Raw genomic sequence first — 15,962 nt, 5'->3', positions numbered from 1 at the left:
ATTTATTTGAGGTGGAGGGCAGAGGGAGAGAGGAGAGAGAGCCCTCAAGCAGACTCCCCACTGAGCATGGAGGTGGGACTGAGGGCTTGAACCCAGGACCCTGAGATCATGACCTAGGAAAAAATCAAGAGTTGGACGCTTAACCGACTGAGTCACCCAGGCGCCCCTGGAACTAGAAATTTAATAGCACGTTCTCAAGACCCCTTTAACAAGGGTAATCATTGCCCCCGAAGAGCACTACTCAGACATTTCTATGCTCTCAGTATTTTCCATGTACTGCAGGGGATAACGCCATGCGACGCCATATGCTAGGTTCCTAACACCACCGCCTAGCAGTGGCCTCTTCTCTCAGAACACACCACAAACCTCTGCAGGCGTGTTCCCAAAAGACCTTTCTTGGAGAACACAGAAGGCTCCTTGCGTGGCAACAGGAGCACAAGGGCCTGAGGCTGCCAGGAACAGCAGCTGCCGCCAGGTGAGACAGACTTGGGTCTGAGCCCCCCCATCTCCGCCTCACCTTCCTCTAGCACCCCATCTTCCCCGCTCCTACAGTACCTCGCCTCCTGCATCCGAGTGGCCCTCCACCATCAGTGGCCCTGAACAAAATGGCACAGGGAGGCAACGTTTGCCCTTGGTCCTGCCTCTGCTGCCTCCTAGCCGCGAGCCTCTATCACGTGCGATGCCAGCTAGGTCCCAGAAATGTTGGCGGGTAACAGTTGAAAGGCTTAGTCTAACTCTGGGCACTTGCATTTTCACTGGTCATGTTCGAAGGCAGACCGGGGTGTGACAGGTCCAAGGCTCAGGGGCCAGGAGACCTCTCTTCAGAAATGATCCCTCTGGGGCGCCTGGGTGGCTCAGTCGTTAAGCGTCTGCTTTCGGCTCAGGGCGTGATCCCAGCGTTCTGGGATCGAGCCCCGCATCGGGCTCCCTGCTCCGCTGGGAGCCTGCTTCTTCCTCTCCCACTCCCCCTGCTTGTGTTCCCTCTCTCGCTGCCTCTCTGTCAAATAAATAAATAAAATCTTAAAAAAAAAAAGAAATGATCCTTCTGGACCCTCAGCTCTTGTCATCCGTGAAGAACAACGCCGACCTATCCCTATCCCAGGCTCATTGAGAAAATGTAATGGGATTAAAGGTGATAAAATAAATAAAACAATAAGAAAACACACTGACCATGGGACACTAGCTGACGAGTAGGATGAACTCAAACCTCTGCTCCCGAGGACCAGGGAAACTAGAAAAGGAAAAAATTAAAGAACACGTGACGGGAAATCTTTAAACCAGCAGTTCCCCGATGTGAGCATCAGCATCTGGTGGAGGACTTGTTAAAATGCAGGTCATCAGGCCTCGCCCTGGCCAGCGGGTCTGGGGGAGACCTGAGAATTGGCACCTGTCCCACGTTCCAGGTGATGCTGAGGCTCCTGGTTCGGGAACCCATCTCTGGTAAGCCTAGCTGCAAACGAGTGAGTCTCCATCATGGCTGTATGTATCATTGGAATCATCTGGAAGTGGGAAAATCACTGCAGCTTAAGTGCCCCCTCCTCACAGTTTTTGATTTAAGTGGTCTGGGGTGCAGCCTCGGGCAACAGGACTATTATAGGTCCAGGCAATCTAACATGCATCCACTGCCCTCAACCGAGAAGCAGCATCAACACGTCGGTGGATTTTATCATGACACCGTACCCCAGCTAGGCTTGCCTCTCTTGTGCATTTGCCACACAGGCTCCTTGGAACCGTAGGGCAGTGGACCTAATGATGGACCAACCTCGGTGGAAAGGAGAACAAGCAGATGGACCGACGTACAGTCATAGCTTCAAATGGCACCGAGCAAATTTTAAGTCTTGGCTCTATACGTGTTAAACCCCAGATACGTACTGAAACCACCAGGGAGACTTTTAAGAAAGCCCGGTGCGTGGCCACATCCAGAGCCAAGGTTCTTAACTTCTGAGCACCCCCTGGAATCCCCGGGGAACGTTGAAAAACACTGGGGTGCCATCTCCAGGGTTTCCGACACAACTGGTGCAGACGTGGCCTGGATAGAAAACCTTCCCAGGGGGTGCCTGGGTGGCACAGTGGTTAAGCGTCTGCCTTTGGCTCAGGGCGTGATCCCGGTGTTCTGGGATCGAGCCCCACATCAGGCTCCTCCGCTGGGAGCCTGCTTCTTCCTCTCCCACTCCCCCTACTTGTGTTCCCTCTCTCGCTGGCTGTCTCTCTCTCTGTCAAATAAATAAATAAAATCTTTAAAAAAAAAAAAAGAAAGAAAACCTCCCCAGGAGAGTCTAATGTGCACCCAGGGTTGAGAGAGTCTGGTTCAAACCAAGAGTCATCACTAGGTTGCACGCCTGAAACGAACACCATGTTGCATGTCAACTCTATTTCAATTAAAAAATAGAAGTGAAAAATAAATTTTAAAAAGATTAAACAAACAAACGAACCCCAATGGCTCCCCAGGGATTGTCGTGTACAGGCAGAGCTGAGACCCACTGCTTTAAGTGGGAAAACAAACAAAAAACCAGGTAACTAACAGGCAGTTACAATAGTATTGTCTTTTTAAAAGTATGTATTTGCAAGGGGCCAGTGGGGGCGGGGGAGACTGAAATGATACGCTCCAAAATGTTAACAGAGTTCTTTTTGAGAGATGGGATTGCAGGTCATTTTCTGTTTATGCTTTTCATGATTTTCCAAAAAGTTCCACAATGATTATTCTTGAAATCAGTAGGGAAAACATCCCACCAAAAGTGCTTTGTATTCAACACTAGAATAGCAAAGTGGGAAAACATGGCACCTTATTTGCCCAAAGTAATGAATGTCCAAATGTACTATTTCACCAGTCTATCCAATTAAACCCTATAAACTCTTATTGTTTCCCACATGAGGCTGGCTTCCGTTGTGATGTTTGACTTCTTTGTTAGACTATGTTGATTGTGTCCTTCTGTAGAGATCCCTTTTTTAAAAAAATTATTTATGTATTTGAGAGAGAGAGAGAGCAGGGGGAGGGGGGAGGGAGAGAGGGAATCCCAAGCAGACCCCCCACAGAGTGTAGACCCGGACAGGGGCTCGATCTCAGGACCTTAAGATCATGACCTGAGCCAAAATCAAGAGTGAGACACTCAACCTACTGAGTCCCCAGGCACCCCCTTCTGCAAAGATTCTTTAAAATGTATCACTTGACGGCATCCTCAGTCACTTACTGTTGGGGACTTTATGACATGACATAAATGTGCATTTCCCTGCAAAGATAGACATTTACCTCTGAAATCCAAGCATGAGTCACTTCCCAGAAGTGCCCGGCTAATGCAGGGATTTCACAAATGACATTTCCTTTATGTCAATACAACCTCTGGCTTCCTTTTCTAAAAGATAATCTAAGCTCCAAGTTGAAAATGGACAGTACTCGGAGACTGACTTCAATAATGGTTTTCACAGTTTAATGCTAAAGGACTTTGACAGGAGAGATTGAAATCATAGCATTTCTTCCCTCAAGGTTACAAAAACTACTCAATAGGGCTCAGAAAAAAAATAAATGACTACAGACAATACAACGTTTTGGCTACTTGATACTAGATAAGCGATTTAATTAACACTGTAAAGTTTTTTTCCTTTTTATTGAACTAGAAAGTATCCTCTTTCATTAAAAGGAATTGGTCATGGACAGTTGGATACCTTCCATTTTATACTTAAACTGCATTTAAAACTGTACTTTAAAATTTGCTTTGCTCTTACTCCTGAGCTCAGAAACTTTCATCAATGTTGGGATGCTCTTAGGGAGGTGGTCTTGTGCTTGCTTTAGTTCTTACCACGTAACACAGGAAACATCTACATCACACTAGCCTATCTCAAAGGTATTTCTTAGAGTTTAATTCAATCACTTAACCTGTGCCGGGGACTGTGCCGGTCTGAGATGACACTGGGATCACTGGGAAGCATCTCTGCTTTCAAGGAATTTCCAGCCTGCGGGGAAGATGCGTTCCTTTACACATCGCTGACTGCAAATCATTAAATTAGAAGCCCCAATAGGCCATAGTGTACAGACAAAATGCCACACCAACACGGACCACACCGGATCAAAGAGCGTGAGCCACAGAGCAATGCGGAGCTGCGTGGAGACGGCCAGACAACCCAGGAGCTTTCGCTAAAGGAGAGTGGGTTTCAGCAGTCAACAAAGGGGGGAATAAAGCTTAAGAAGATGTCCCCCATAGACAGAATAAGGGGAGCAATGGTTTCTGGACAGAACAGTTCCCAGGTTCAGAGTTAAGCAGGCAGTCAGATGGAGCCGGGATCCTGAGGCATGGCCAGCTTGCGGGTGGTCTTCAGCAGTGAGAGTGGGAGGCTGAATGGTCACTTGTGTGAAGTGGGGAGCAGCTGGGGGCTTCTGAGCCTGAGGAGGGCGTGATCAGATCTCAGCTACAAGAGTAGCGCTCTGGCAATGGTGTGGAGGCTGGGCTGGAGTGAGGAGAGGCGGGTGGGAGGCCACGGAGAAAGCTGTTGCAGGAGGTGGGTGTGAGGTGATGGGACCCAGGGTCCGGGCAGAGCAGTGCAGATGTCCCTGCACGTGGCTTTGGAAATAGATGCACACAACTGGCTCTTGTGCCCACTGCACCACCCCCCTGGTGACACCTCGCTCTCTGCCCTTTCTCATTTCCTGCTTCACTTTCTTTTCTTTTTTTTTTTTTAAGATTTTATTTATTTATTTGACAGCGCGCGCGAGCGAGCACAAGCAGGGGGGAGGAGCAGGAGAGGGAGAGGGAGAAGCAGGCTCCCCACTGAGCAGAAAGCCCCATGCGGGGCTCCATCCCAGGACCCGGGATCATGACCTGAGCCGAAGGCAGACGCTTCACCTACTGAGCCACCCAGGTGCCCCTCACTTTTCCCTTCACTCTTGTGCCCCATATACACTATAGACAGTCTACGGCATATAGTTCATAGACTCTGGTTTCTGGAGAATGTGAATTAAAATGAGTAGCTTGGAATTGCGATTTCTGCATACATCTCTATCACCGACCCCAACTCTCTGCTCTCCATTGCAAAAAAATTCAAGTTGAAAAATTTGACCCAAAGATACAAAGAAATGTCTCTTTTAGGATAAAGGGAAATAACAGGGTTTTTTACATTGTTGAAACTTAGTTGACAATGGAACTATGAGCCAAAAGGGATAAAATGCATTGGTCTCCTCACAACACCTGTCCCACAGAATATTAACTCTCCCAGGCCCCAGCTCCCAAGGCACAGCCCTTCAACTGACTTCCAAAGAGCTGGGAGGAGTCAGACCCTCTGTTAGTCTAGTCCCATCAGGCACTGAAGTGGCTCAACGTGTCCTGACCTCCTGGCTAGTGAGGCTGAGCCGATGTTGGAAGGTGAGGCCAATAGGATGGCAGCAGGCCTCTCCTGTCCAGGGTTCAGCCAAGGCTCGGCAAGGCAGAAGGGGTCAAGAGAAAATGGGGAGTGCATACATTGGGTGAGATCTACCACCTTCACTGAGGAGTACCTTTTAGTCCAGAATCCTTCTCTACCAAACTTCAGGCTGTCGTCCAATAGTGCAGAAATCCATTATCAAAATTCTGCCTGGTTAGAGAAAAAGAAGCAGTAGGAGATTCTAAATCTTGAATACATCATGTACCACTCCTGACGGTCCATCTTTTTCTTTCTTTGACTCATACCTAATTGTGCTTACATTTTAACATTAGCATATCCTAATTAATTGTCAAATACCAACAACTGTAATTCATGGAAGGCCAAACAATGCAGAGAAATTACTTATTCATTTGGAAAGGTCAGTCCAATTATAGTAGACAAAGGCTTGTACTGTCTTATGTTCCCAGTTAATAATGTCAGGAATCTGCCATTCCACACATTCAATAAAAATGTGTTGACTGTCTACCATGTGCCAGGTGTGCAAGAAATACTAAGAAAATTAATCCAAGCCTTTGACCTTGAAGAATTCATAGAAAGACAGGTAAATAAATAGTCCTAATGCATAGAGATAAGGAGAAGGCATATGCTAATTTGATGGCATATTTTCTCAAATGGGATGGCAAAGCAACACTGGGTGGGCTATACAGTATGTGGAATTTATTCTGCAGGAAGGTAATACGAATGCCTAGCCAATTTAAAAATGTTCTTCTCAAACAGACACTTAGACCAGTGGAACAGAATAGAGAACCCAGAAATGAACCCTCGGCTCTTTGAGCAACTAATCTTCGATAAAGCAGGGAAAAACATCCAGTGGAAAAAAGACAGTCTCTTCAATAAATGGTGCTGGGAAAATTGGACAGCTACATGCAAAAGAATGAAACTTGACCACTCTCTCACACCATACACAAAGATAAACTCTAAATGGATGAAAGACCTCAATGTGAGACAGGAATCCATCAGAATCCTAGAGGAGAACATAGGCAGCAACCTCTATGACATCGGCCAAAGCAACCTTTTTCATGACACATCTCCAAAGGCAAAAGAAAAAATGAACTTGCGGGACTTCATCAAGATAAAAAGCTTCTGCACATTGGGGCGCCTGGGTGGCACAGCGGTTAAGCGTCTGCCTTCGGCTCAGGGCGTGATCCCGGCGTTATGGGATCGAGCCCCACATCAGGCTCCTCCGCTATGAGCCTGCTTCTTCCTCTCCCACTCCCCCTGCTTGTGTTCCCTCTCTCGCTGGCAATCTCTGTCTCTGTCAAATAAATAAATAAAATCTTTAAAAAAAAAAAAAAAAAAAAAAAAAAGCTTCTGCACAGCCAAGGAAACAGTCAAAAAAACTAAGAGGCAGCCCACGGAATGGGAAAAGATATTTGCAAATGACACTACAGATAAAAGACATACTGGTATCCAAGATCTACAAAGAACTTCTCAAACTCAATACGCGAGAAACAAATAAACAAATCATAAAATGGGCAGAAGATATGAACAGACACTTTTCCAATGAAGACATACAAATGGCTAACAGACACATGAAAAAATGTTCAAAATCATTAGCCATCAGGGAGATTCCAATCAAAACCACACTGAGATACCACCTTACGCCAGTTAGAATGGCAAAAATAGACAAGGCAAGAAACAACAATTGTTGGAGAGGATGCGGAGAAAGGGGATCCCTCCTACATTGTTGGTGGGAATGCAAGTTGGTACAGCCACTCTGGAAAACAGTGTGGAGATCCCTTAAAAAGTTAAAAATTGAGCTACCCTATGAACCAGCCATTGCACTACTGGGTATCTACCCCAAAGATACAGACGTAGTGAAGAGAAGAGCCATATGCACCCCAATGTTCATAGCAGCATTGTCCACAATAGCTAAATCGTGGAAGGAGCCGAGATGCCCTTCGACAGATGACTGGATTAAGAAGATGTGGTCCATATATACAATGGAATATTACTCAGCTATCAAAAAGAACAAGTTCTCAACATTTGCTGCAACATGGACGGCACTGGAGGAGATTATGCTAAGCGAAATAAGTCAAGCAGAGAAAGACAATTATCATATGGTTTCACTCATTTATGGAACATAAGAACTAGGAAGATCGGTAGGAGAAGAAAGGGAAGAAGGAAGGGGGGGTAAACAGAAGGGGGAATGAAGCATGAGAGACTATGGACTCTGAGAAACAAACTGAGGGCTTCAGAGAGGGAGGGGGGTGGGGGATTGGGATAGGCTGGTGATGGGTAGTAAGGAGGGCACGTATTGCATGGTGCACTGGGTGTTATACGCAAGTAATGAATCATGGAACTTTACATCAAAAACCAGGGATGTACTGTATGGTGACTAACATAACATAATAAAAAATATTATTATAAAAAAAAACATAGAATAGATTGCAATGACATGGATGAAGCTAGACAGTATGATGCCAAGTGAAATAAACCAGTCAGAGGAAGACAAATACCATATGATTTCATTCATATGTGGAGTTTAAGACACAAAACAAATAAGCAAAGAAAGGCAAAGCAAGAAACAGACTCTTAACTATAGAGAACAAAAGGATGGTTACCAGAGGGGAGGGGCGAGGGGGATGGGGGAAATAGGTGATAGGGAGTAAGGAGGGCACTTATGATGAGCACTGGGCGATTAAAATAAAAACTTTTTAAAAAGAGAAAAAAAATAAAACTGTTCTCATCCATTGCTTGCGGTGCCTGAGCTGCATGGTTAAGAGCTAGGATCGAGGGGGTGCCTGGGTGGCACAGCGGTTAAGCGTCTGCCTTCGGCTCAGGGCGTGGTCCCGGCGTTATGGAATCGAGCCCCACACCAGGCTCCTCCGCTATGAGCCTGTTTCTTCCTCTCCCACTCCCCCTGCTTGTGTTCCCTCTCTCTCTGGCTGTCTCTATCTCTGTCAAATAAATAAATAAAATCTTTAAAAAAAAAAAAGAGCTAGGATCGAGCCCATCACATGTCCTACATCCTGGCCTGCATACACACAGAAACACTTCCTTTGTGTAACAAGCACTTTGCATGTTTGTAATCAATTCCTCATAGGCCCCCACACGGTCAGTACTGGCATCGTGCCTGCTTTACAGATGAGGAAACTGAGGATTAAGGTGGTCACAAACGTAGGCAACAGCACGTCGGGAGTGGCACGGCGGCCATTTGAATGCAGATCATGTTACCCCACAGTCTAGGCGCTCTGCAGAGTGGCTGCCTATTAGTACACTGTTATTGATCTCTGATGAGATAAGGAGCTTGTGCCAGAATATAAATCAAGTGCATCAGTAAGAACACTGTTTAATTCATCAAATTTTTTGGGGGGTATCCAAATTTTCTCACTAGAGTAAGCAGCGTATCGATTTACATTCTAGTGCCGCCTCTTATCTCATCGTGAGTCAGCACTGCGTGTAGCCCTGCGCTCAAGCGACATTGACTCCTAGAAAGACAATATCTTAGATGACTGTAGAGCCTTGTATCTTTCACATCTATGAGGAAGACTATTAAAGGGGACTTCGCTTGTCTTGAGACAGAAGTGACTCAGAGGCTCCTAGCTACCACTCTAGGGAGTCTGCTCCAAAACTTCCAAACCTCCCGGTCATTTTGAATGTTCTTTCTGCTTCCCAAAGAAACATACATTTTACAGTGAATTGGCTGTCTTGAAATTGCCTGGGGCAATTTTCTTGTAATGATATTATTGACCAAGCTCTTTATCACCTTGTGAATACTCTGTCACCGTGACACATCCTTCCAGTGCCTCAGTGCCCGGGGCAACAGAGGTGATCGGGACCAGATCGCCCTCTTTGTTGCACCTATCAGCATCTGCTCCTGTACTCAGGGCCTTAACCAATTGTTTCCTTTACTCGTGTGGGTTCCTACCATCATTTGTGAGTATGTAGTTCTAAATATATGCCCACTCCTTGATCCAGCAAGTCCGAGAGAAATGAGTGTGTATGTCCAGGAAAGGGTATGTATAAGAACGTTCATAGCAACCTTATTTGTGATAGCCCCAAACTGGAAACCCCGTGTCCATCAAAAGGCAAGCGGATATATAAATGGTATACAAATTCATATAACAGACTACTATGTAGCAGTTACAGAGAATAAAGTACTGTTACATACAACACGGCACACACGAATCTCACAGACACAGTGACGAGTACAAGAGCCACACACAGGATGGTAAAGTATGAATCTGTTTATGTGAAGTTTAAGAACAGGCAAACTAATCCACGCTGATAGAAATCAGAATAAAAGTTACTTCTGGGGTATGTGGGGAGTGGGTAAAGATTGGTAGGAGGCATAAAGGAACCTTCTGGAGGGCTGAAAACGTTCGATATGTCGATCTGGAAACTTCAGTGTAAAGAACCCTTTAAAAAATACTGCAAAGAGAAGGAATACTTAAAGGATTTGGGGGTTCAGTTAAACTCAAAATGTACACATCTATTGACCCTCAATTCCCCTTCTAGAAATTCTCATCAAGAAATAACCATGATTAGACACAAAGATTTAGCATCAACATTCTTTCAGAGCTCTGTTTAGAATTGGAAAAAACTGGAAACAACCTAAATTTTTCACAATAGGGACTTGGTTAAAGAAATAACGATGTAACGGGCGCCTGGGTAGTGCAGCCGTTAAAGCGTCTGCCTTCGGCTCAGGGCGTGATCCCGGCGTTCTGGGATCGAGCCCCACATCAGGCTCCTCCGCTATGAGCCTGCTTCTTCCTCTCCCACTCCCCCTGCTTGTGTTCCCTCTCTCGCTGGCTGTCTCTCTGTCACATAAATAAATAAAAAAAATATATTAAAAAAAAAAGAAATAACGATGTAAAATACTTATGGTCTAGTCATATAGTGAACTACCAGGTGGAACTAAAAGATGAGGATGTATAGAATTTTCAATGTCATGAAAAATGTTAACCTAGCGTTGAGTGACAGCAGTAAGTTACAAAGCAGCATGCAAAATACATTTGTATTTTTAAAATTTGTACATATTCATACATCGTATACAGATAAACTAAATATATGTGGATTGTGAATATATATGCTATTGTGTAGAAATCACTGGAAGTAGATTCACCCACATGTTAAACTGAGGGCTTTTATTATGGATAACAGTTTATTTTTATCTTTGGGCTTTTAAAATTTTTTCACATACTTTCAACAATGAACACCTATTACTCATGTCATCAGAAAAATATTAAAAGTAAAGCCTGTACGCTTTGCGCCTATTAAATAAAGTAAGTTTCTAGCAGTATGAAAATGCAAATGAGGTAATTAGAGAAAATTGCATCATTATTTGTGAAAAAATGTAAATCTGTCAGCCAAATATCAAATGGGTACATTAAACCACTCTGAAACCAGTGATTACACCCTGAGTGACCTCACAGGATAGTACCTTCACCCATTTGGAATAATAATAAACACGTAGCCTGGGTCAGTAATTCTCTATTAAAGGAACCTGGAGCTGAACTCACTTGAAAAACATCCACGATCCTCCAATTGCCATCATTTACTGCACTTTTTGATGGAGATGAAAAATGATCACAACTCCATTTTAAACCAAATTTTTTTCCCTTTGTCCCTTTTACCTCCAAGAAATTGTCAGTTAAACCAAAGGGAAGTTTCACTACTCTGAACTTTCACAAAATAAGAGGTTCGCTGGTATCAGGAGTTGGAATTCTGTGTCATCAGCTCCTTCCATTCGTTACCGGATGCTCACAGATCTTAAGAGAGAGATTTCTGTTCTTTTAAGGACAGGATGCGTATAGGGACACCATTATAGCAACATCACTGACAGTACATTTTAACAACCCCAAACTATTCTGCGGTTATCAGATCAAACCATGCCTATCTGCTTTGTTACAAAACCCCTACAAGGGATAGCTATAGGCAGTTCAATTTTTTCCAGTGGGAGAAAGGTAACTATGGTAACTATTTTTATTTCTACTAACAGTATAATTTCATGTTGGCTAAAGCTGCCCGTAGCTTTCTTCTGGAAGCACCAGTCTCTCTGTTCTTTCCTTACCTAAGTAGTCATTAAAAGAAAATTATACAGGCGAAAAAACCCAGTTAGCATTTGCAGGGGTTTTTGAACCATTGCTTTAGACGTTGGTGGGTAATTTATTTTAACGTACCTTACCTTTTTTTTTTCTAAAACAGACTTTTCCTAGACTGTAAATACACATAATACTGTGATAGTTATATTATGTGCTCTATTTAAAAAATACATTCGGGTACCCTAGCTAGCCGCTGGGTTGCTTTTCCCCTCAAAGCCCCTCAAAGGCTGGGGGTTGGGATCAAACTTGATAATATAAGCTATTTAGGCGGGCAGTAAGGGGAAGGAATGAGGAGAGGCTACTCGCTGGTCTTCCCTCCCCGCGCAGAGTGTCTGTGGACTATGTGCGTGTGAGGGTCTGCACGAGCATAGTGTGTGTGTGTGTGTGTGTGTGTGTGTGTGTGTGTGTGTGTGTGTGTATTGGGTGAGAGGAGGGTAAAGGTCAACCAGAAAAGGCTTTAAGATCAATTGGCAAATTGTGATTAGTTTACTAGAAACTCTGTTCTACCAAAAAAATATGCAAACCAGGGGGTCAGCAAACATTTTCTATAAAGGACCATGTATGAGTTTTCTAGGGCTGCCATTGACAAATTATCCCTAATGTGGTGGCTTAAAACAACAGAAATTCATTCTCTCACAGTTCTGGAAATCAGAAGTTCAGAATCAGGGTGTTGGCAGGGCTGCATTCCCTCCCAAGGCTCTAGAGGAGAATCTTTCCTCTTCCAGCGCCTGGTAGCTCCTGGAGTTGCCTGGCTTGTGGCCACATCACTCTAATCTCGACACCCAGTCTTCACATGGCCTTCCCCTCTGTGTCTGTGCCTCTTTTCTGTCTCTTATAAAGATTCTTGTCATCAGATTTGGGGTCTACCTAGATAATCCAGGATGATCTCATCTCGAGATCCTTAATTACATCTGCAAAGACTCGATTTCCAAATAAGTTCACATTAATAAGTTCTGGGCATTAGGATGTGGACATATCCTTTTGGGGGTCACCATCCAACCCACCACAGGCCAGATCATAAATATTTTAGACTTTTGACGCTATATGGTCTCTGTTACAACTATCCAAAAACAGACAGTGGGCCAGATTTGGCCCATGATTCATAGTTTACCGACTCCTTGTCTAAAATCCATTTCCCGGAACTCAAGGACCTTAACAGTCTGGTCCTACCAGAAATCTCTGGTAGCTCCTCCATTCCTGGGCATGGAGACTCAGCCAAATAAATTTGCCCCATGTCTTTTGAACAGGGTTTTCTGGTTCCCCACTTTCTTTGCTTACTAAATGTTTAGCCTCTCGCAAGTATTGGCTGGTTCAGAGTGAGTGCTCGATGTGAGTAGTCGTTACAAAGGACTCCAAGAGTTAGGCGGGCAGACAACTAATCATTGTTTTCAGGGGGATGGGATAGAGGTGCTTCTCACTGTCCTTTACATACTTGTCTCTAGAATTGAATATTCGCCCTGAGCAAGGTTGTCAGATCAGTATAGGATGCCCAGTTCAATTGAATTTTATTTAAACAGTGAATAATATTTCATTATAAGTAGGTCCCCAATATTTTATGGGGTATACTGTATGAAAACATTATTTATTTATCTGAAATTCAATTTTATTTGAGCATTCTGTATTTTTATTTGCTAAATCTGACAACCTTAACCCTGTAAGCATTTCTTACTTTCATAAGCAGAAACAAAATGATTAGAAAAAAAATAATAAAATACAAGGTGTTGCCATTATTACTCTACATGATTCTGTTTTGTTTTAGTTGCACATGTGAGGCATAGCTATCCTTCCCTGACAAGGTATGGGAGTGTCTGCTTTTCTACACTTGGGTCACCCCTGTATATTATCATTTAAAACATTTTTGCCAGGGTGCCTGGGTGGCATAGTTGGTTAAGCGTCTCACTCTTGGTTTTGGCTCAGGTCCTGATCTCAGGGTTGTGAGATCGAGACTCACGCCAGGTTCCACACTCAGTGCAGAGTCTGCTTAAGTTTCTCTCTCCCTCTCCCTCTGCTCCTCCCCCTGCCCCCATACATACACACTCTCTCTAATAAATAAATAAATCTTAGAAAAATATTTTTACCAATCAATGGCACAATAGTATCTCTATTTCTCGCTCATTTGTTTTTAAACTAAAATGCTTTTTATTATGAAAGTAGTATGCACCCAGTAAAAGAAACTCTGAGTGTTCCAGAAAGATGTAAAGGCACTAAAACTCTCCCTCAACCCATCCATTACTCCCCGGTGTATTCAACTAAGAAACTGCTTTTAAGACTTGTATATTTCATCTAGGTTTTTGTATGCTTATACAAGCATATGTTTTATATCTGTATCTGTTTTTATATAGATGGTATCATATATTATTCTTTATCCTGCTTTATTTTTTATTAATAATATATCTTAGATACTTTCTACATCTGAACGTATAGCTTTACCTCAGCATAAACTCACCTCTAATGGAATGACTAAGTCATGGAAACAAAAGGCACAGCATAAGGAATACAGTCAATGACACTGTAATAGCAATGTAACGGGTTCGATGGTAGCTACATTTGTGGAGAACACAGCATAATGTAGAAACTTGTCGATCCCTAAGTTGTATACCTAGAACTAATATAACATTGTGAGTTGACTATACTCAAATAAAAAAATAAAAATAAAAGTAAAATAACCTCTATAAAAGAAAATAAAATTATTAACAATGCCCCTGGTATTGACTTTAATTATATCCAGTTTTATGTTTGAACATAATTAAGTAACATTATATAGAAGTAAACTTTCTATACATCTGGGCTTTATATAATTATAAGACCAAAATAGACTTAAAAATTAAATTCAAGCTGCTAGAACACTTTAATTGCACAACATTAAGTTAATAATGATGTAACTTTGCTGAAACATACATTTTATGGCTGAGAGATACATTCACGTGTTTCGTGGTATCCTGGTGGTCAACATGATCTTATTTTATTTTATTTTGAAGGCACTGGGCCATGGCTTTAGCCCTTGTCATTAGCATTAATGCTAATTTTCCTTTTTCACCACAAATGTTTTTGTAATTATTAGTTCTGTATCCTCTTAGGGAAACTCATTAAAATGTAAAAGGCAAAATACAATTATTTTAAAAGGCTTAACAAATATTTATTTATTGCATATTCAGTGTTATAGTTCCTGAAAATAAGCCTGTTGGTCAGTATAAAAAATGTGATATTCACATCCCACCTGGTCATAAAACAACAACGGTGCTTACCGTTAGGATAGGGTTGTTTTTGAGTATGTTCTGCCGTGCGATGACCCAGGTCTTCCCCAGTATTCGTTAATAGCCCTACTGTAAGTCATTTGCATGGACACACACTGTGACATTATTGGGCAAAAACATATCATTTTGCCTAAGTCCTCTTTTGTATATTTCTCTATCTCTCATGACAGTTAAGGTAGTATATTCCTGATCTCTACTATGTTGATTTGATTATATCGAGCCACTTTCAATTTACTAAATAACTTATAAAACAGGTCTTATTCTATGAGAGTGTTATAAATGTAAGTAATAACTGCAAGAGATAAGTTTTGTCCTTGTCACTGTTGACAGAATTTAACAAGGGCACGATGATGGTCAGAAGACGGTTGTGCCTATTTTGACTTGAGAATATTCTAAACTGGCAGTAGTTAGCTTTGCTTATCAGACAGCGTATTAACAGTTAAATACAGTCATTTCAGGTGTGGATGTGATTAGACACACAAATGCAAATATGGACTGGGCTCATTTATAAGGTGATCAAACAGATGAGGGGTCAACAAACATTTTCTATAAAGGGCCAGATAATAAATATTTTCCACTCTGTGGGCCGTGGCGTCTCCGTTGCAACTACTGAACTCTATCATTGTACAAAAATAGCCATACATGATACATGTATGAATGAATGTGTGGCTATGTTCCGATAAAACTTTATTTACAAAATGAACGGTATCCTAAGTCTGGCCATGGCCTATAGTTTGCTAAACCCTGGTACAGATGATCCAGAATGTACTTATTTTTATGGATTATCATAGAATTTAAAATACAGAATTACAAGATTTCTTTTTTCAAAATTGAAAGATTCTTGAAGAGCCCAGAGAATATATTTCTCCTAAAGAATGTTCTTCATTCTGCTTACCTCATCCTAAATAGTATTTCTTTTTCAATAGTGCTGTGAATAAACTCTTTAAATTCTTTTCATTATTGTGTTTTACAATTGGTTGTAGCTGGTTTGAAGGGGAAAGCTACTGATTTATATATGTTGATCTTACATCTGGCTTACTTACTGAACTCAAATTTTCTGTTAAGGTCTGAGTTGGTTGAAAGAGCTTTTCTAGGTGGATAATGATAAAAACTCCAAATCATGACAATTTCTTTTTTTTTTAAAGATTTTATTTATTAATTTGACATAGAGAGACAGCCAGTGAGAGAGGGAACACAAGCAGGGGGAATGGGAGAGGAAGAAGCAGGCTCATAGCGGAGGAGCCTGATGTGG

At 42.5% G+C, this 15,962-nt stretch overlaps 1 pseudogene across 1 annotated transcript in view; it reads right to left on the bottom strand.

Moving 5' to 3' along the window:
- LOC148107008 (beta-hexosaminidase subunit beta pseudogene) overlaps positions 1-15,962 on the bottom strand; it is a 290,730-nt pseudogene that overhangs the window by 139,715 nt on the left and 135,053 nt on the right. Inside the window, exon 2 of the transcript XR_015723400.1 lies at positions 1,171-5,559. The product of XR_015723400.1 is annotated as a beta-hexosaminidase subunit beta pseudogene (transcript). The remainder of the gene's footprint in view (positions 1-1,170; positions 5,560-15,962) is intronic.

The sequence above is a fragment of the Ursus americanus genome, chromosome X, assembly GCF_024610735.1.
Source record: "Ursus americanus isolate L20-20 chromosome X, mUrsAme1.1.p, whole genome shotgun sequence".
In the NCBI taxonomy this organism is placed as follows: domain Eukaryota; kingdom Metazoa; phylum Chordata; class Mammalia; order Carnivora; family Ursidae; genus Ursus; species Ursus americanus.
The sequence above is the reverse complement of the archived record's forward strand: the minus strand, read 5'-3'. Positions and strand labels throughout refer to the sequence as shown.